At 38.2% G+C, this 21,392-nt stretch overlaps 1 long non-coding RNA gene and 1 pseudogene across 1 annotated transcript; both read left to right on the top strand.

Moving 5' to 3' along the window:
* The first annotated feature begins 2 nt into the window (after positions 1 to 2).
* LOC131803634 (uncharacterized) lies at positions 3 to 12,283 on the top strand (annotated as a pseudogene).
* A 6,793-nt stretch (positions 12,284 to 19,076) lies between these two features.
* Positions 19,077 to 19,985, top strand: LOC109613823 (uncharacterized). Its single transcript, XR_002195214.2, has 2 exons — positions 19,077 to 19,720; positions 19,786 to 19,985. It is a non-coding gene; the product is annotated as an uncharacterized LOC109613823 (long non-coding RNA).
* The last annotated feature ends 1,407 nt before the right edge of the window (positions 19,986 to 21,392 follow it).

The following is a 21,392-nucleotide window of genomic DNA, read 5'->3' as shown; positions in this document are numbered from 1 at the left end:
CAATGGCCAATTTTATACTTGATGTGGAAGGGTAAATATAAATTGCAACAATAAATTTTCCGTAATAAAGAAACAATTTTACCTGATAAATCGTCAATGTGGTGTCTAAAAGATAGTTCACTGTCAATTACTATTCCGAGACATGTATGTCGATCAAGCATCTGTATTCTATGAGGTTTTATATATAGGTCGATATCCGGGAAAGTACGATTTGAGCATCGAAATAAAACTGTTTTGCTCTTTGATGGATAATTATATAAGGAAATGAAATTCGTCCACTGCTCAATATTAAGAAAGCAGTCATTAATAATGTCCTGTAATAATCCAGGCAAAGCAAGACAACCACTAAAAAGAAGAAAGATATCATCAACGAAAATAAAGGTATCACAACAATTAATATTTGTGTGCCTAGGCAGGTCATTTACATAAAGGATAAATAGCAAGCGTTCCAAAACAGATCCTTGGGGAACACCCGAAAGGTGACATATTGAGATCTTCCAGTCAGGTAAGAATAAATAAGTTTACAGGCGGAATGGCAGAAACCAAACTGTTGGTTTAACTTAGATATCAATCTGTTATAGTTTATTGAATTGAATTGTACCTCATATAAAAACACAATATTTTGCTATCACAAGAGTTAACATTTTTCCTAAATAAAAATACCCGAAATAGGTCAAAGTTTCCACAATCTAATAATTAATCAAGCCTAGTCCCGGGGGGTTACTATGTAACTTGATTCGATAGTTCGAATGAGTCGAAAGTTGTATTCGATCCGAATTTAAGTTGGTATTATGTAACAGTTTCGGATCGAATAAAATGCGCTGCAACTAATTGGATTTTGTTTGGCAGTACTTTCGAGTGTATTATTTAAAGTTGGAAGCATTTATTTCGTAATTTTAACAAGGAAGCACAAGACTTAACAAGGAAGCATTTAATTACGTGCTGGACAACATTAGATCGGAGCTGCCGACATCGCTGAGGTCTACTAGTGTAACTTCAACAGTCAAATTGGGTGCTACAATTAAGTTTCTTGGGCAACTAACACGAAATCGGTTAGGACCGGTTTGCTAGTGTGCACTGCCATAGAAATGGTGTTGTGCCCAAAGCACATACATTTCACCATGAGCTAAGAAGAAACACGTACGCCAAAAAATTACTTCTATGCCATGTCTGGAATTCCAGGGATAATTGGAGCTGTTAATGGTACTCACATCCAAATCTTCCGCCCATCTAAAGACGAGCACTTGTTTTTCAACAGGAAGCTGGAACACAGCATAAATGCAATGGTTGTAAGTATTTTGCAGTGTAATATCATCCCCTAAATGTATAAAATCGCAACATATTTTTTAACATTTCATCTGTTATTTTAGATATGCGATAATACAATGCGTATAAGAGCAGTGAATGGTTGTTATGGAGGAGCATCACACGACTCTATGAGATGAGCGCCTATTTATGAAGAATACGTATGTAAAAGGAGACAATTTATCGTGGTTAATATGCAATTCAATTTTTAATCTGTTGATTTGTTTAAAATCTATTTTAAACAATATTTAAAATCTATTTTATCCGTAGGAGACTCTGGGTATCCATTCGAACCATGGATCCTTACACAGTATAGAAGCGCCAACGAACATTCCACGGAAAGCAGATTTAATAAGCGGTTTTGTAAGACAAGATCCATAATTGAGCTTGTGTTTGGCGTATTGAAGGAAAGATTTCGTTGCTTGCTCACAGCACGCGAATTGCATTATGCACCAGAAAAGGTCGCACATATATTGAATGTTTGTTGTGCATTACACAATATTTGTTTGGTGCATAATGTGGAACCACCTCCAGATATAGCATATATTCAAGAAGAAATGGAATTGACCTCCAACACAGCATTAGATTTAGAAGGAACAAATCAATTTTCAGCTATAGCGCAAGCATTAAAAGACCAAATAAAAACATTTAATAAAATAAAATGAGAATTCATTTATTTAATTAATTCATTAATAATGACATTTGGAGGGAAGAAAGGCATAAATAGTAATATAATGCTATCACACTAAACAAAAATTAAATCCTATTCCTTTTAATTTTCAGCATCTCTCCTTTCAATGCAAGTTTTGCAACTTTAATTTTATGAATTTAATAAGCGGATTTAATAAGCGGTTTTTTAAGACAAGATCCATAATTAAGCTTGTGTTTGGCGTATTGAAGGGAAGATTTCGATGAAAAAAAAAAAAACAGTTTATGAAATAAAATAAGAAATATTTTATTTAATTAATTCATTTATAATGATATTTGGAGGTAAAAAAGGCATAATTAGTCATATAATGCTATTACACTAAACAAAAATTAAATCCAATTCTTTTCAATTTCTAACATCTCTCTTTGCAAATCAAGTTTTGCAATTTTATTATTTTCAAGATCCAATTTCATATCATGTTCGAATTTGATTTTTTCAAAATGGTAGACCAATACCATTTATTGGTATTTTTTAGTGCCAACCTTGATTTCCAAAATACTCCAGACAAAATAGTCCAACGGAGGTCTTCTCCTTATGAGCGTTTGTAGGACACTAAATTTATTAATAAAAATTATTTATTAAGAACAATTACTTATGATAATGTGACTTAACCTAAGTTATCATCAAGTGTAAATGAGAGATAGAGAGAGATGCCAAATGCCATGCCACCATAAACCACATGCAGCAATTGAAAATTCTATATTATTTATTTCTAACTCGAAGGTCTGCTCTCCACATTTTCTTATTTTATTAATGTGGACTCTATTAAGAAGACCCCTGTTTAGCAAATCTCTCTCATATACACTATGTAGCTCCGCTATTAACTTTTATTATAAAAACATGTTCACTTATCCGTGAACATTTTTGGCAGGGGCAAAAATACATATAAAAAATAAAAATTACAAATATGAACAATTAAATCTATGATAATTGACATTTTAAGAGAAAACAAGTCAAGTTATAGCACTCAAGTAACTCCTCCATTAGTTGTGTTCTTTCTGTGGCGAAAGTCGTCATCCTTCTCTGAACTAGGCATCTTCTTCACAACTTGAGCTGCCTTCAGCATCTTATTATACCAGCGACGCAGTTTTATATCCTTCTTAGTCTTCATCACGCTGACGAACAGTTCATGTTTTCCTTCCGCCGTGTTCCGTTTCCAGGCATATAAGTCATCTTGTTTTCTTTTCCACTTCGATTCTCAGTGGTTGATACTTGCCTATTCAAGTCTCTAGGTCTTGCTTCTTGTTCCTTTCCAAGTACTCCAACTTCAGCAATGGGGCTTTTTATATGGACCTCTTTAGCCATCATATTTTTGTTTTTATTGACCGCTAGTTTTGCAGCCAATTCATCAGTCTCGATTTCAGATGTTATTAATGCCTTCTGCGATATGAGCAAATATTCTTTTAGTTGCAATATATCAGCTTCCTGCAGATATATCCTTCTATTTGTCTCTTTTCCAGCAGCCAGCCCGTCACGTTCGGTGCTGCAAGTCATTCTCTTTTTGCACAAGACAACTCATCACTTAGCTGTCTTATTACCGCCTTCAAAGACTTGACCTTGCGTTCTGCCTTCGAGTACAGTCTCGCTGTGCTCTGATAGCGGCGACTAGATTGGACTTCTTCAGAAGCATCTCTAAAAACCGCCTTCCGTCTGAATACCTCAAATATGAAGACCCCTCGGTGTGCACCTCCTTCTTGTCAATTCTATGCTGGATCCTGCTCGGAGGATCAATTTTTTTAATAATGCTATAAAAACTAATTTAACTTAACCTTATCGCAGCCACACAATTATTCTTATCTATTCTAATATTGAATGGAGAGCATCGCAGGGCTGCTGGACATTTCATTCAAGTGGTCTTGTCCTTTCAGTGGGTCATAACCTTTATTGTCTCATACATTATCGTATGCGTCAGCGCACAAGATCACCGAACTGTTCACACGTGGTGTTTTGTGGCGGCTGGGAAATACGTAATTTTATAATATTTATTGTTTATTGCTAGATTTTCCCAGCGCCTCAACAGTACTCAAAAGTATGTACAAAGTATTTTGTACAGTGCTGAAGTCTCTTTCTGACTCAGCATTTGGCTTATAAATTTCGTCTGTATGGGAACAACTCCAGCTATAGTATTAGCTCGGTAATTTTCCACTCCTGAAGACCAATTTTAGCCTAGCTGACAGAATTCCTCAACCAGCAAATTCATCAAAATTTATGCAGAGATTTTTTTCTCCACTATCCTTTACTGATCCGGCTCGAATGACCAATGTAAAAAGGGATCAATAATTAAAAGAAGCAAAGTCTTTTCCTTTTGAGCGCTTGTAAGACACTAAATTTATTTATTAAAATATTTCATAAAAACTACTTATGATAATATGACTTAACTTAAATTATCATCAAGTGCAAATGAGAGAGAGAGATCAACTGTACACATGCCTATGCACCATTCCACCATACACCTTAGGGAGATGTCGTAAACGCGCATAGCTATCTCACATGTGGCAAGCAAACATGCTGCACTTGCTTATCAGTCTGAGTAAAGATTCATCCCGTAATCTAACTCCACCATAACACTGCAGCAATTGAAAATTCTATATTATTTATTTCTAACTCAAAGGTCTGCTCACCACATTTTCTTATCTTATTTAATGTGGACTTTTTTAAGAAGACCCTTGTTTAGCAAATCCCTCTCATCTACGCTAGGTAGCCCCGCTCTTCTCTTTTATAATAAAAACATGTTCACTTATCCGTGAACAGCGTTTTTTAGATAAAAAATTCGGCTGGCTTCTTCGTAGATGAACAAAGGAGTTTTAGGTTGACTTAGTTCGATTTTAGCCCCAGGCTCCTTTGTTCATTTCCGAAGAAGCCAGCCAGATAAGCGCTTTATGTATTTCCACCTTAAGACCGTTTGATAATACAGTTAAAAGTGAGTGAGTCCGTTATATGGGGGCCATACCATAAAGGGTACCCATTTAGACAATTTACACTACAAGGATTGTTATCTATTGCAAGCCTTAAATGCCGAATTTCGTGGGTGAATGTGACAAGCACTATCAAAATACAGAATATCAGTGGGTAATATTATATGGCGGCTATAGGAAAACATGGACCTAGATATTAAATGCTCTGCAACTGGAGCGAAAATTCATTAAGAACTACAAATACCAATTTTTAGACGAATCCGTGGATAATGTAAAAAAATCATCAAAATAACGAATATCGGGAGGTACAGTTATATGGGGGCTATACGAAAACGTAGACCTATAAATGCAATTTTCCGCCACCGGAGCTAGAACCCATTATTACCTACAAATACAAATTTTATAAATATCAAAATTCGTGGGAAAAATTTGAAAAAATCAGCAATATACCGAACATCGGGAAAAACGTGGACCTATACATACAAAATTTCCCCACTGGAGCTAGTACCCATTATGACCAACAAATACCAATTTTTAGACAAATCCATGACAAATGTGACAAAACCATCAAAATACCGAATATAGGGAGATACCGTTAAATGGGGGCTATACTAAAACGTGGACCTATACATACAATGTTCCGCCAGTGAAACTAAAACTCATTATGACCGACATATACCAATTTTTAGAAAAATCCGTGAAAAATATTGCGAAAATCATCAAAATACAGAATATCGGGAGGTACCGTTATATGACGGATATACCAAAATATATATATAAATAATAGGACGAATAATTAGTGATGTTACAAACGGAATGTCAAAGTTCATATATCATCCTCAAAGTTCATATACCCTACTCAGCGGTACCGAGGGGATAGTCTCGGAACAAATATCCGAGTGCCCATGATACCTGGTTCGAAGAGGCGAACAACTGGCGTCTCAAATTAGCCAGTGATCGGTGTTGGTCTGCAGAGGAAAGAGACCCTCTACCCGTTGGGGTGTTACGTAAACCGTATCCATCAGTGTTCCTCGGTTTGCAGTCAGGGAACCGACTGTATTCGGACGGTTCCCTCACTGATACCTGGGCGCCTCAGTGAGTAACATGCCACCATAAACCTTAGGGGGAGGTCATAAACACGCATAGCTATCTCACATGTGGCAAGCAAACATGCTGCACTTGCTTATCAAACATGCTGCACTTGCTTATTTGAGGAAAGATTACACTCCATAATCTAATTCCACCACAACACATGCAGCAATTGAAAATTCTATATTATTTATTTCTAGCTCGAAGGTCTGCTCTCCACATTTTCTTATCTTATTAATGTGGACTGTATTAAGAAGACCCCTGTTTAGCAAATCTCTCTCATATACACTAGGTAGCTCCGCTATTAACTTTTATTATAAAAACATGTTCACTTATCCGTGAACATTTTTGGCAGGGGCAAAAATACATATAAAAAATAAAAATTACAAATATGAACAATTAAATCTATGATAATTGACATTTTAAGAGAAAAGAAGTCAAGTTATAGCACTCAAGTAACTCCTCCATTAGTTGTGTTCTTTCTGTGGCGAAAGTCGTCATCCTTCTCTGAACTAGGCATCTTCTTCACAACTTGAGCTGCCTTCAGCATCTTATTATACCAGCGACGCAGCTTTATATCCTTCTTCGTCTTCATCACGCTGACGAACAGTTCATGTTTTCCTTCCGCCGTGTTCCGTTTCCAGGCATAAAAGTCATCTTGTTTTCTTTTCCACTTCGATTCTCAGTGGTTGATACTTGCCTATTCAAGTCTCTAGGTCTTGCTTCTTGTTCCTTTCCAAGTACTCCAACTTCAGCAATGGGGCTTTTTATATGGACCTCTTTAGCCATCATATTTTTGTTTTTATTGACCGCTAGTTTTGCAGCCAATTCATCAGTCTCGATTTCAGATGTTATTAATGCCTTCTGCGATATGAGCAAATATTCTTTTAGTTGCAATATATCAGCTTCCTGCAGATATATCCTTCTATTTGTCTCTTTTCCAGCAGCCAGCCCGTCACGTTCGGTGCTGCAAGTCATTCTCTTTTTGCACAAGACAACTCATCACTTAGCTGTCTTATTACCGCCTTCAAAGACTTGTCCTTGCGTTCTGCCTTCGAGTACAGTCTCGCTGTTGCATTCGGCTGATTTGCTCTGATAGCCGCGACTAGATTGGACTTCTTCAGAATCATCTCTAAAAACCGCCTATGAACGCCTGCATAGCATTTTGCGTCTTATACCGCGTCCATAAGTTTTTCTGTGCGAAGTGAACTACGCCTTCTATGGCTTCTTCCGTCTTTAATTTACTCATTGTTTTCATAATAGTACCCATCATTTCGAGAAGAGTGGCAACCTCTTACTTTATTACCGAATCGAATCGTTCTCTTGTGGATATCCCTCACCCCTTCCGTCTGAATACCTCAAATATGAAGACCCCTCGGTGGGTACCCCCACCACAGTCTTCTTGTCAATTCTATTCTGGATCCTGCTCGGAGGATCAATTTTTTTAATAATGCTATAAAAACTAATTTAACTTAACCTTATCGCAGCCACACAATTATTCTTATCTATTCTAATATTGAATGGAGAGCATCGCAGGGCTGCTGGACATTTCATTCAAGTTGTCTTGTCCTTTCAGTGGGTCATAACCTTTATTGTCTCATACATTATCGTATGCGTCAGCGCACAAGATCACCAAATTGTTCACACGTGGTGTTTTGTGGCGGCTGGGAAATACGTAATTTTATAAACTATATATATATAAATAAATTGTTGTTTGTTGGTAACGGAATCAGTTGAAAACGGCTGGACCGATTTGCATAATTTTTTGTACAAACGTTCGTCATATCCCGAGTTAGGTTTTTGAGGAAAAAATATTGACCACGCCTCTTTTTACGCCCACTATTACGATTTATCTGAAATCTTTATATTTGCCAAAATAGTGAAGATATCGGTTTGAGAATTATTACACGAGATGCTGTTGGCTTTCCATCCAACCCTAAGTACTTATTTAGGGGCTGAGGAACGCGCCTACTTTTAAATCTATCTCTCTATATGTAAAAGAAAGTTGTGTTAGTTACTACTCTTATAACATAAAGACCGCCGGTCTGATTTTAACGATTTAGACAAATTCGGAATTGCCTCTTGGCAGAAAAGAATAAAATCCAAAAAAATCGCGTAAAAATGTGAAATTTGAACATTTTCATTTTGACTTTTAAAATGTACAATAGTAATGTTTTATATTGCATATTTTTTTCCATTTTGACTTACTATTTTCAATTTTAGCTTATGTTGATAATTTAAGAAGAAATCATCTTTGCAAAAAAAGATCACGTGATCATGATTTAATGTATTTTCGGCGTCTTGGCCACTTTTTTCATTTGTTGGCCCTTATTTGACATCTTTGTTTCTAAGGGGGAAGAAAGCCTCTTCTTATAAATTTTTATTTTTCGGAAAAATGCGCATCTTAGTCTTGAGGCTACCTGGGGTAAAAAACACTGGGGTAGAAAATCTTATCTTACAGATAATTACCCTCATAGGAATTTATTTAAGTATAGTTCCCACATTAGAATACCCCCAACTCCACTTTCCCAACCAATGTGTGATCAGAAACGAAAATTTGGTATTCTATTGAATTTGTAACCCCCAAGAGAATATTGGTTGGGAACGTAGATTTGGGATGTACGTCTATATGAAATAAACTCTGAAATGTCAAAAAAAATAAGAAATTATGAAGTAACTTTATTGGATCTTCACCGCACAATTTAAATGACAAACAATTAATGCCCATCTTACGGTAATCGGAGCAAAAGAGTAATTCTTTTGGCTATTCTGACAACATTCTGCCTTCAAGTATGAGGTGGACAAAACTGAATACCAAGCAGTACGAGATTTTAAACGTTGAAAATACAAATTTCAAATTATAGCTCATTTGAATGCTTTTTACAATATCAAAAATTAAGCTGAATTTTCACATGGGGCTATTATAAATGCTCTTTATCATATAGTAAATACCTATATACTCAAATTAAAGCCTATAGCTGAAAAATAAGATCAGGCTATTCAAAATATCTAAAACCGACGGTAATTATAATTTTTGCCATGAATATTAATTTATATTTAGTCATGGAATCATTACTCATAATCAAGTCATTACTTAAAATCAAAACTGGAGTAATTATAATGGAGTCATTACTTATAATCAAAATTGTTCCGCCTACATAAGTCAGATCTTTGATTTATTATGCTTTAAAGACTAAAAGTACGGGCCGGCAACGCGGACCGGGCCAGCTAGTATTTATTGTTTATTGCTAGATTTTCCCAGCGCCTCAACAGTACTCAAAAGTATGTACAAAGTATTTTGTACAGTGCTGAAGTCTCTTTCTTACTCAGCATTTGGCTTATAAATTTCGTCTGTATGGTAATAATACAATTCCAGCTATAGTATTAGCTCGGTAATTTTCCACTCTTGAAGACCAATTTTAGCCTAGCTGACAGAATTCCTCAACCAGCAAATTCATCAAAATTTATGCAGAGATTTTTTTCTCCACTATCCTTTACTGATCCGGCTCGAATGACCAATGTAAAAAGGGATCAATAATTAAAAGAAGCAAAGTCTTTTCCTTTTGAGCGCTTGTAAGACACTAAATTTATTTATTAAAATATTTCATAAAAACTACTTATGATAATATGACTTAACTTAAATTATCATCAAGTGCAAATGAGAGAGAGAGATCAACTGTACACATGCCTATGCACCATTCCACCATACACCTTAGGGAGATGTCGTAAACGCGCATAGCTATCTCACATGTGGCAAGCAAACATGCTGCACTTGCTTATCAGTCTGAGTAAAGATTCATCCCGTAATCTAACTCCACCATAACACTGCAGCAATTGAAAATTCTATATTATTTATTTCTAACTCAAAGGTCTGCTCACCACATTTTCTTATCTTATTTAATGTGGACTTTTTTAAGAAGACCCTTGTTTAGCAAATCCCTCTCATCTACGCTAGGTAGCCCCGCTCTTCTCTTTTATAATAAAAACATGTTCACTTATCCGTGAACAGCGTTTTTTAGATAAAAAATTCGGCTGGCTTCTTCGTAGATGAACAAAGGAGTTTTAGATTGACTTAGTTCGATTTTAGCCCCAGGCTCCTTTGTTCATTTCCAAAGAAGCCAGCCAGATAAGCGCTTTATGTATTTCCACCTTAAGACCGTTTGATAATACAGTTAAAAGTGAGTGAGTCCGTTATATGGGGGCCATACCATAAAGGGTACCCATTTAGACAATTTACACTACAAGGATTGTTATCTATTGCAAGCCTTAAATGCCGAATTTCGTGAGTGAATGTGACAAGCACTATCAAAATACAGAATATCAGTGGGTAATATTATATGGCGGCTATAGGAAAACATGGACCTAGATATTAAATGCTCTGCAACTGGAGCGAAAATTCATTAAGAACTACAAATATCAATTTTTAGACGAATCCGTGGATAATTTAAAAAAATCATCAAAATAACGAATATCGGGAGGTACAGTTATATGGGGGCTATACGAAAACGTAGACCTATAAATGCAATTTTCCGCCACCGGAGCTAGAACCCATTATTACCTACAAATACAAATTTTATAAATATCAAAATTTGTGAGAAAAAGTTTAAAAAAATCAGCAATATACCGAACATCGGGAAAAACGTGGACCTATACATACAATATTTCCCCACTGGAGCTAGCACCCATTATGACCAACAAATACCAATTTTTAGACAAATCCATGACAAATGTGACAAAACCATCAAAATACCGAATATAGGGAGATACCGTTATATGGGGGCTATACTAAAACGTGGACCTATACATACAATGTTTTATGGTGGTCATGAATATATAAATATTATGGGGCCTAGGACGAATAATTACTGATGTTACAAACGGAATGTCAAAGTTCATATATCATCCTCAAAGTTCATATACCCTACTCAGCGGTACCGAGGGGATAGTCTCGGAACAAATATCCGAGTGCCCATGATCCCTGGTTCGAAGAGGCGAACAACTGGCGTCTCAAGTTAGCCAGTGATCGGTGTTGGTCTGCAGAGGAAAGAGACCCTCTACCCGTTGGGGTGTTACGTAAACCGTATCCATCAGTGTTCCTCGGTTTGCAGTCAGGGAACCGACTGTATTCGGACGGTTCCCTCACTGATACCTGGGCGCATCACTGAGTAACAGGCTTAGTTGCCAAGTCCTTACCATGGTAGGGAGGTTATGCCATGGCGGACTTCGTCTCCTCCAAGTCCGAAATTTGCATGGAGAACACACTAAACAACAACACTAAATTAAACAAGAAGAAACCCCTTAAAAAAACAAAAGACCATATTGCTTCTGAGGGAGCTACGACCCAGTACCGGCTAAAGGACTCGATACTAAATTAGGGAGGGGACGACTCGATTCTGACGTAGAGTGACGTCACCCATGATAGCATTCACCAACAAAAGACAAAGGCTCAGTCAGGAAAGTGTTCCTTCTGGCTTCGGAAATGACTCATAACTTTCCGAAGAGGAACTTGACATCACTGTCATTCTTCGTCTCAAAGTGGTAAGTCACTTCAAAAAGCCGCTAAGAACACTCCCAACGAGAATTGTGTGGAGTCACAACTCCTGGAGGGATCTTCGTCGGTCGCTTCCGATGTCTTAAGCCTCGATCGGCAAGACGCCATCAACGTAGGTGATGGCAGGAATCATACAAGCAACCCTACCTCTTACGAAGGCGCCGACCCGAAGGAGGCAAAAGCAAGACGAGGCTACAAAAGGTCGGTAAATTATTGTAAGAAATTTATCGGCCAGGACCCCGCGCAGATTACGGAGGGAGAGGATTCTGATGAAGATGAACCTCAAAGTAGTTTCAAAGTTCGAAAAGAAGCACCCGCAACTACCGAGCTGTTCTCTTAATCAGGTTCTTCTAGCTCTCCTAAGATCTGCTATCAACGGTAGGGAAGACCCACCCGTGGTCCAACCCTCTTTTGAGGGCCCTATGGTGGTCAGCAAATCTACCACCGACAACACGCTGGGTCAAACCCACCTGCCAAGAAGCGCATGAGGAAGAAGGCCAAGAAGCCAGAGCCCGCGACAGCCGCAGCCTCAACAGTTCCGAAGGAAGCTTAAAACTCTTCATGCTCATCATTGAAGAGAGATCGGTCTACGGAGGAACCACATCCCGAGGCCAAGAAGGCATCTACGGCTTCGCCCTCTCACTCGATACCTACAAATTCCGCGCCGTCAGTCAGCAAGTAGATCGTGACCAAACCGCCCCAATTAGCCCCTAGGAGGTCAAGCCACAACCAGCAAGCCGAACAGGACGGAAGAGGAAGTATTCTAAAGAAGGAAGGAAGGAAGGAATCTAAAGAATTCCTGGTAATCACGGTAGCTGGCTTTCGCGAGCTTTGGCAAGGATATTCGCTGCCGTAAAGTATTGACAGCCTGTGTGCCACCACCATCTGTGGATCCGGCACGCATCATGACAATACTGGGCAAACAAAACCCAAACTCAGAACAGACAACTGGCCAGTCAGGTCAGTTCAAGCACTGAGGGAGGTGGTCATCAAGGTATCTATGGATACGGATGGCCAGGATTACCTTCAAGCTCGTAGGGGCAAGCTGCTATTTGACGCCGGTTGGATCTGTTTCCGGCTAACGCCGTTGCATTAGAAGAAAGGAAACAGCAGCTACTTAGCATCATGCAGATTAATCTGCATCACTACAAAGCGGCTGCTGCCGAGCTCCTCCTATCCCTCACGAAAGCTGAAGTAGACATAGTCCTGGTTCAGGAACTCTATATATAAAACAGTAGGGTAACTGGACTAGGGAGTGGGCAGTACGTCTCTTACGCGGTCTCCAATGGTGAAAAGGTACCTTCCTTAGCAACTACAGTGGAGGATACACTACGGTGGCGAGAATGGAAAATAAATCCGGGAGGGTTCTCATATTCATTCTACCTACCGTACGAGCGACCAGACCCACCGGGCCGCGAAGGAGAGGAGCTGCTTACAGATCTGGTTGACAAAGGGCATCTAATCATGGGTTGTGATGCCAACGCCCACCACTTCCAATGGGGCAGCAATGATACCAATGTCAGAGGTGAGTCCATATTTGATTTTATCTTGAAATATAATCTCAAAATATGTAATAGGAACAATGATGCAACATTTCAAATCAAAGACAGGGCAGATGTCATTGACCTCACCCACACTAACAAGGATGAATCTCTTATACAAGACTGGAAAATTTCTCCTGAGTGCTCGTTTTCAAATCACCGTAAGATAGTTTTCAAAGTCTTAGAAGAGGGAATTCATCAGAAACTTCATAGAAACCCAAATTTGCGGATCTGGCTATACCTAGGCTTCACTGTTTCGTCTGTTGGTCTTAACCTCAACCCTCGATATAGACAAATAGATATAGAAGGATCCTAAATCCATAAGAAGTATAAAACGGACTGATGGCACGTGGACCGACTCTGGACTAGAGACTCTCAATCTGCTAGCCAGCATCCACTTCCCCGGCTGTACTGACACGGTAAGCAATGGGCAAACCGATCAAGTGCATCGCGACTATACGGCTAGGGACCAAAATCTGGCCGACAAAATTGTAAGCTCATCCGAAATTAAGTGGGCTTTAGACACATTCAAGCCGTTTAAATCCCAGGGCCAGACGGCATTATTCCCGCTATGACCCAGCATGTCTCAGCGTCAATATCCCCAATACTGGGGGAGATTTTCAAAGCTTGCGTGTGTCTATCCTACATCCCTGAATCATGGATGGAAGTCACAGTTACTTACATCCCCAAAGCAGGGAAACCGATTCATTCATTTCCCAACGACTACAGACCGATAAGTCTCTCATCCTTCCTGTTGAAAACACTGGAAAGACTGATAGACATAGAGATCAGATCTTTATTGCTCAAGACCGTCATCATCACTGCTCAGCATGGCTACATGAAAGGTAAATCTGTTGAAACATGTCGTAGGGTACATAGAGAAGAAGTTGAATGGCTCCTTGTTTACTTTGGCTGCCTTCCTCGATATTGAGGGAGCCTTCAACAACGTCACGTTAGAATCCATTTATGATTCACTTTTTAAACTTAGGGTACCTCCTCCTCCTCATAGGTACTCCTCATAGATTTGATTGACACGATGCTTAGTATCAGAATTATCATTAGGGGAAACATCCGTCAGGAAATCGGTCACTAGGGGCACGCCGCAAGGTGGTGTCCTATCACTCATAGATCTAGAGAAAAAGGTACAAAGGTAGTCGCATACGCTGATAATGTCATCCCATTGATTGCTAGGAAATTCCTGCAAACAATCTCTGATCTGATGCAGGGAGCTCTAGTCACCCTATCAAGGTGGGCGCGTCGCAATAGACTAGGTGTGAACCCATCAAAGACAGAGCTCGTCCTCTTTACAAAGAAACGTAATTATCCTTCGTTTATACCACCGATGCTAGATGGAGTCACTTTAAACCTCACATCAGAGGCCAAATACCTTGGCGCTATCCTCGACATCCAGTTAAGTTGGAAGAGGAACACCGAGTAACCGAGCCTCGATGGCACTCTATTCATACTGAACCTGAACCCATAACAACCCACCTTTCCACGGCATAGCTGTTTATACCAATGGTTCGAAGATGGAATGTGGAACGGGAACTGGTGTCTTCTGTGATACCCTTAAAGTTCGTGAATCCTACAAGCTTGGAAACGATTGTAGCGTATTCCAGGCGGAAATCTCTGCGGTCAAAAAATCCACAGACTTGCTGGTCACGAGGAATACTGAGATTAGCGGTCCGGTGGATATATACGTCGATAGTTAGGCTGCACTGAAGGCCTTAAATTCCTATACCTTTAAGTGTAGGGTTGTTTTGAACTGCAGAAGAGCCTTGGAAAACACTGGGTTGTCCATCTAGCTCTGTTGGGTTCCAGGTCATTATAATATTCCAGGCAAGGAGACTGCAGACGAATTGGCCAGGCTAGGATCCGAATCAACTACAATTGAACTAAATAACTCGGTTAAACCACCACTGTGCCACTTCCTACAGGTTATTCACAGACACTACTCTGAGAGAATCCAACAAAGATGGCTGGACGAAATGGGTTGTACCATCTCCAAAATAATCTGGCCCATACTCTCGGAGAAGAGAACAAAGTCGCTACTGTCATTGTCGAAACCTGATTTAAAACTTGTGGTGGGTATCATCACAGGTCACTGTAAGGTGAGGGCAATGACCTCGAAATGGGATAGCGATGACATTGACTACTGTAGGATCTGTCAAGATGAAGAAAAAATTGAGACAGTCGAACACTTGCTCTGCCACTGCCCAGCACTCATTAACATGGGAGACAGGTTGGTCGGGGAACTAGTGTCACATGATCTGTCTTCTTTTTCTAAAACTGACCCTACAGTAATTCTTCAATTAGCCAGAAAATTCAAGTGGCTAAAGACAACACGGCAAATTCTTTAGCCGTAGATCATACTGTATAATTCTATCTTCACTCTCTTCCATTACCCATTCCTTTCTTTTATTATTATTTCTAGGATGAACACAATGGAACAGTAGGTCTCCGCGTGGACCTGTTACCAAACGATAACCGCGCGTCCTTTAACCTAACCTACCCTCCTTTTTAAAGGTGGAGGGTAAAAAGTGATATACAACTCATTTACCATGTGTAAACGCATGGCAAGTTCCTTATTCGTGAATACATCAACCATGGTAGAAGAATATAGGTAGACGCATCGAAACAGCTGCTGGGACAATGAATAGTCAAACCAAGTTTCGAATTGAATATTTTGAATGAAAAACAAGTAAAAGAACATTAAGTTCGGCCGGACCAAACTTTTAATACCCTCCACCTTAGGGTAAAGGAAACATTAGAAGAAATGTGGCAAAAACCATCACAATACCGAATATCGGAGGATACCGTTATATGGGGGATATACCAAATCATGGACCTACATGCAAGGTTTCGCCAACGAAGCTAGAACCCATTATGACCTACAAATACCAATTTTCAGACAAATACGTGAAAAAATGTGGCAAAAATCATCAAATTACCGAATATCGGGAGGTACCGTTATATGGGGGCTATACCAAACCGTGGACCTATAACTACAATGACTCGCCATACGAACTGGGACCCATTATGATCTACAACTACCAAATTTTCAGAGATATTCGTAAAAAATGTGTCAAAAATCATCAAAATACCGAATATTGGGAGGTACCGTTATATGGGGACTATACCAAAACGTGGTCCTATACATACAATGTTTCGCCACACGAACTAGGACCCATTATGACTCACAAATACCAATTTTTAGATAAATCAGAGAGGGGATCCTATTTTCTATTCAGTGTGGAGATGGGCATTATAATTTGAAATGAGTTTACCTTGATTTAATTGTACTATGCATTTTTACTGCAAGTACTAATTAGTGCTAATTCTGCTACAACGCGTTCCCGCAGCGATGCCAACTTAGTGCGAAAAAATAACACTGTACGTACGCTTTTCATATTTTTCTGTTGGTGCTTATAGCGTGTTTTACATTTTAAAATGTGGCAACGTTTATACATTCGAATATTTTGATTGTATGGCATCTACTTATTGCAAGTTCTTTACTGCAAATTCTTTACGTGTCTTTCATTCCTGCCATTGAAGTTTGTTTGTTTACATGTAACTCTTTTTTAATAAACCAAAATAAAACTAAGAATTTTGTGTATTATAAATCATTGAAGGAAAAGTAAAATAAACGAAACGGGCCGAACTTTGAATACCCTCCACCATTTGGAACGAATTAGAAAATTTTCAAAAAAATAAAATCCAATAAAAATTCTTTTAAAATCTTTAAAATATCTAATATAGGAAGGTGCCGATATATGGGGGGATATACGATATTCTGGACCTATAAAGACAAATCTATGTCTGCGTGTAAAGTACTCACAAGGAACTCCGTGTGTGGATTTTCAGACAATACGATTGGAAAATGTGGCTAAAATCATCAAAATACCGAATATCGCGGGGTACCGTTATATGGGAGCTATACGTTATCGTTAACCTATATAGAGAATTCTCAGTCGGTGGGTAAAGTGCTCACAAGGAACCCCTTGTGTACAAAGAACCCCTTGTGACCATTCCGTTGAAAAATATGGCTAAAAACATCAAAATACCGAATATCGGGGGTACCGTTATATGAGGGCTATACAATATCGTGGATCTATATAGATAATTCTCTGCCGAGGAACAAGGAACTCCTTGTGTGGATTTTCAGACAATTCCGTTGAAAATGTGGGTAAAATCATCAAAATACCGAATATGGGGGGGTACCGTTATATGGGGGCTATACGATATTGTGGACTTATATAGATAATTCTCTGCCGAGGTATAAAGTACCCACAAGGAACTCTTTGTGTGGATTTTCAGACAATTCCGTTGAAAAATGTGGGTAAAATCATCAAAATACCGAAAAATGTGGGTAAAATCATCAAAATACATAATATGGGGGCGTGCCGTTATATGGGGGCTATACGATATTGTGGACCTATATAGATAATTCTCTGCCGAGGTATAAAGTACCCACAAGGAACTCCTTGTGTGGATTTTCAGACAATTCCGTTGAAAAATGTGGGTAAAATCATCAAAATACCGAAAAATGTGGGTAAAATCATCAAAATACCTAATATGGAGGTGTGCCGTTATATGGGGGCTATACGATATTGTGGACCTATATAGATAATTCTCTGCCGAGGTATAAAGTACCCACAAGGAACTCCTTGTGTGGATTTTCAGACAATTCCGTTCAAAAATGTGGGTAAAATCATCAAAATACCGAACATCGGGGGGTACCGTTATATGGGAGCTATACGTTATCGTTAACCTATATAGAGAATTCTCAGTCGGTGGGTAAAGTGCTCACAAGGAACCCATTGTGACCATTCCGTTGAAAAATATGGCTAAAAACATCAAAATACCGAATATCGGGGGTACCGTTATATGAGGGCTATACAATATCGTGGATCTATATAGATAATTCTCTGCCGAGGAACAAGGAACTCCTTGTGTGGATTTTCAGACAATTCCGTTGAAAATGTGGGTAAAATCATCAAAATACCGAATATCGGGGGGTACCGTTATATGGGGGCTGTACGATATTGTGGACCTATATTAATAATTTTCTGCCGAGGTATAAAGTACCCACAAGGAACTCCTTGTGTGGATTTTCAGACAATTCCGTTGAAAAATGTGGGTAAAATCATCAAAATACCGAAAAATGTGGGTAAAATCATCAAAATACCTAATATGGAGGTGTGCCGTTATATGGGGGCTATACGATATTGTGGACCTATATAGATAATTCTCTGCCGAGGTATAAAGTACCCACAAGGAACTCCTTGTGTGGATTTTCAGACAATTCCGTTCAAAAATGTGGGTAAAATACCGAACATCGGGGGGTACCGTTATATGGGGGCTATACGATATTGTAGACCTATATAAATAATTCTCTGCCGAGGTATAAAGTACCCACAAGGAACTCCTTTTGTGGATTTTCAGACAATTCTGTTCAAAAATGTGGGTAAAATCATCAAAATACCGAATATCGGGGGGTACCGTTACATGGGTGCTATACGATATCGTGGACCTATATAGATAATTCTCTGCCGAGGTATAAAGTACCCACAAGGAACTCCTTGTGTGGATTTTCAGACAATTCCGTTGAAAAATGTGGGTAAAATCATCAAAATACCGAATATCGGGGTACCGTTACATGGGGGCTATACGATATCGTGGACCGATATCTTCGAACTTGACCTGTCTGCAGACAAAAGAGAGATCTGTGCAAAATTTTAGCTTCCTATCTTAATTCGTTTAGACTGTAGCGTGATTACAACAGACGGACAGACAGACGGACAAGGCTAAATCGTCTTAGAATTTTACGCTGATCAAGAATATATATACTTTGTTGGGTCTAAAATGATTATTTCGATGAGTTACAAACGGAATGACGAACTTAATATACCCTCCATACCTTTTTTGGTGGAGGGTATAAAAAACGTAAGTTCATACATGCCTGCTTTGTTATACGAGTTTACAGAACTTCAACTGCGTTTGAAGCTATGGGTTTTATGGGTGAACATAATTGTTTGTAAAAATGTATCTGTCTGTAACCACATGTAAAATGTTCCTAATATATCATATTTTTTAAAAATATGTATGCTCTTATGTATAGGATAGTTTAAAAAGTGTTTTATTGACAATTTTGCCATTTTGGTTAGAAAAAGTTTTAAGTTTTAAGGAAAGTTTTTACGCCATCTACGCTTTTCTGGTTTTTAATTACGCTTCTAGCTTTCCAAATGTTGGCAACACTGCGTTCCCGTACTCCAAAAACTAGCAAAACTTGAAACTTGCAGCTCTTTCGAGAAAAAATGGCGCTGAGTGGTGCACATTTTGTTTTAGCTACATGAATTTGGACGAGCAGAAATGTGCAAATTGTAAATTTGACATTTAATTGGCAGGGCTAACAAGGTTGAAAAACGTATTGATACATTTCAAGGTTCGCGCGTAACGAAAACTAATATCTGTCGTGCAAAAACAAAAAGAGAAAATATGGAGCAATTGATGTATTCACTTTTCGATGATTCCAGGAGTGAAGAGGACTTGCTGAATGAGGAATCAGACGAAGAAAACGTATTGGAAAACAGTGCAAAAGTAATGAAAGGTAAATTGAAAAATTAAGCTTAAAATGAAAGATGTTCGCTTTTGACTCCGAACATTTTCTTTTAGAGCTATGAAATTTGATATAGGGCTTGGCTGTCTTCCCAACTTGTGGCATCAAGTCTTCTAGCAGATTTAACAATAATTTAATCGGCGCCTCCAACCATGTCACCTTCTCCGGGGTTGGGATTTGAGAAAACTCCACCTCTAAATACTCTTCAACGCATTCTGAAAACAAAACTTTCTAAATAAACAGCATTCAAAAATAATTATTAATTTTAACTTTTTTTCAATACTCATTTTTTTAATTTTGGCGTCCATTTCTGTAAGGTTCCACCAGTCCGATTTAGACTATTTTCTTTTGGAATTTTGAATGTTGACATTTTCCGTTCCCTTATTTTTTGAGCACACCTAAATGAGTGTGGCATTTTGTACTGTTCTCTTTTCTGCTAGTTTTACTACTAAAAAGTACTGGAACACAACTATTGAGTGAAGTAATGCTAAGTTCACATCGCAAGTGATTCGCTCTCTATTCGTTGTTCGACCATTAATTATGAAATATCTACTTCATTCCTCACAAAAAATATCAGAACAAAGATTTTTGTTCTTTGTTCCATTCAAATCACTCTCAGAACTACGATGAAATGTAAGCCATCCACGGTTGCGCAGTGGGTAGAATTCTACCAAAATGGGTAACATTCTTTAGGGTTGGTATGAATAAATTACCGAATTACATTTGCACACAAAATCTTTATCCAGGTTCATCGTGATAACAATTAATTAACGCATGTTTTCCATAGGACCGATATACCTAATTGGACCGATATACCTAATTTTCAATACCAATCATCATATATACAATACAAATTATTATTTAAAATGTCAAGCCCTATATCAAATTTCATAGCTCTAAAATTGGCTGCATCCTAATTTCAACAAACAGAGAGATATCATTAAATTGACTTAGAATTTTATGCTTATCCCTAAATTACATCCTTTCTGACAAATAATTGGAGATATTTCAGCCGAAATTGCATATTTAATGAACACCAACCGTGGCTAACAAAAGAGAAAATTTATCAAAAAAATAAATTATGACATTTAAAAATGCAAAATAGAAAAATTTTATGAAATTTTTCAGTAATACTGAAAATTATGAATAAAAGATACAATGTTGAATGGCGTATGTGCATTCAAACGAAAGTAAATTTGTTTTTTTTTTCTCTCATCCGAGGTAAGCTTTTTGTCCACAAGTTGGAATTTTGACAGAAAACTGGGAACAAAAGAGACAATATTTTAACAATTTTTGTATCGACAAACAATTTTTGACAAGTGATTCTTCAACCGAATTTAAAAACAGACAAATATATGTAAAATGTCAAAATGTATACAAAATGTTTAAAATATGAAATGACAGTCCTAAAAGCCCATTAAGACAGTCTTCAATCATTCATGAATGAAAATTGTTAAATGAAAGATAAAATAAAACTTTGGAGGAAAAACAATTATTTCTTCTATTATTATTATTAATTCTAATTTCATGTACCGTAGTGTTCTGTACCGTTCCGAGGTGGAGTGGTACACTAAGATAATGTACCGTACCGGAGCACAACCCTTAAAAAATATTTTAGTGATACGTAGTGTTCCGCAGCCGGAGCACTACAAATTCGTAGTGT

This window comes from Musca domestica, unplaced genomic scaffold (genome assembly GCF_030504385.1).
Source record: "Musca domestica strain aabys unplaced genomic scaffold, Musca_domestica.polishedcontigs.V.1.1 31, whole genome shotgun sequence".
Taxonomy (NCBI): Eukaryota; Metazoa; Arthropoda; class Insecta; order Diptera; family Muscidae; genus Musca; species Musca domestica.
This window is presented reverse-complemented; position numbering and strand designations above follow the sequence as displayed.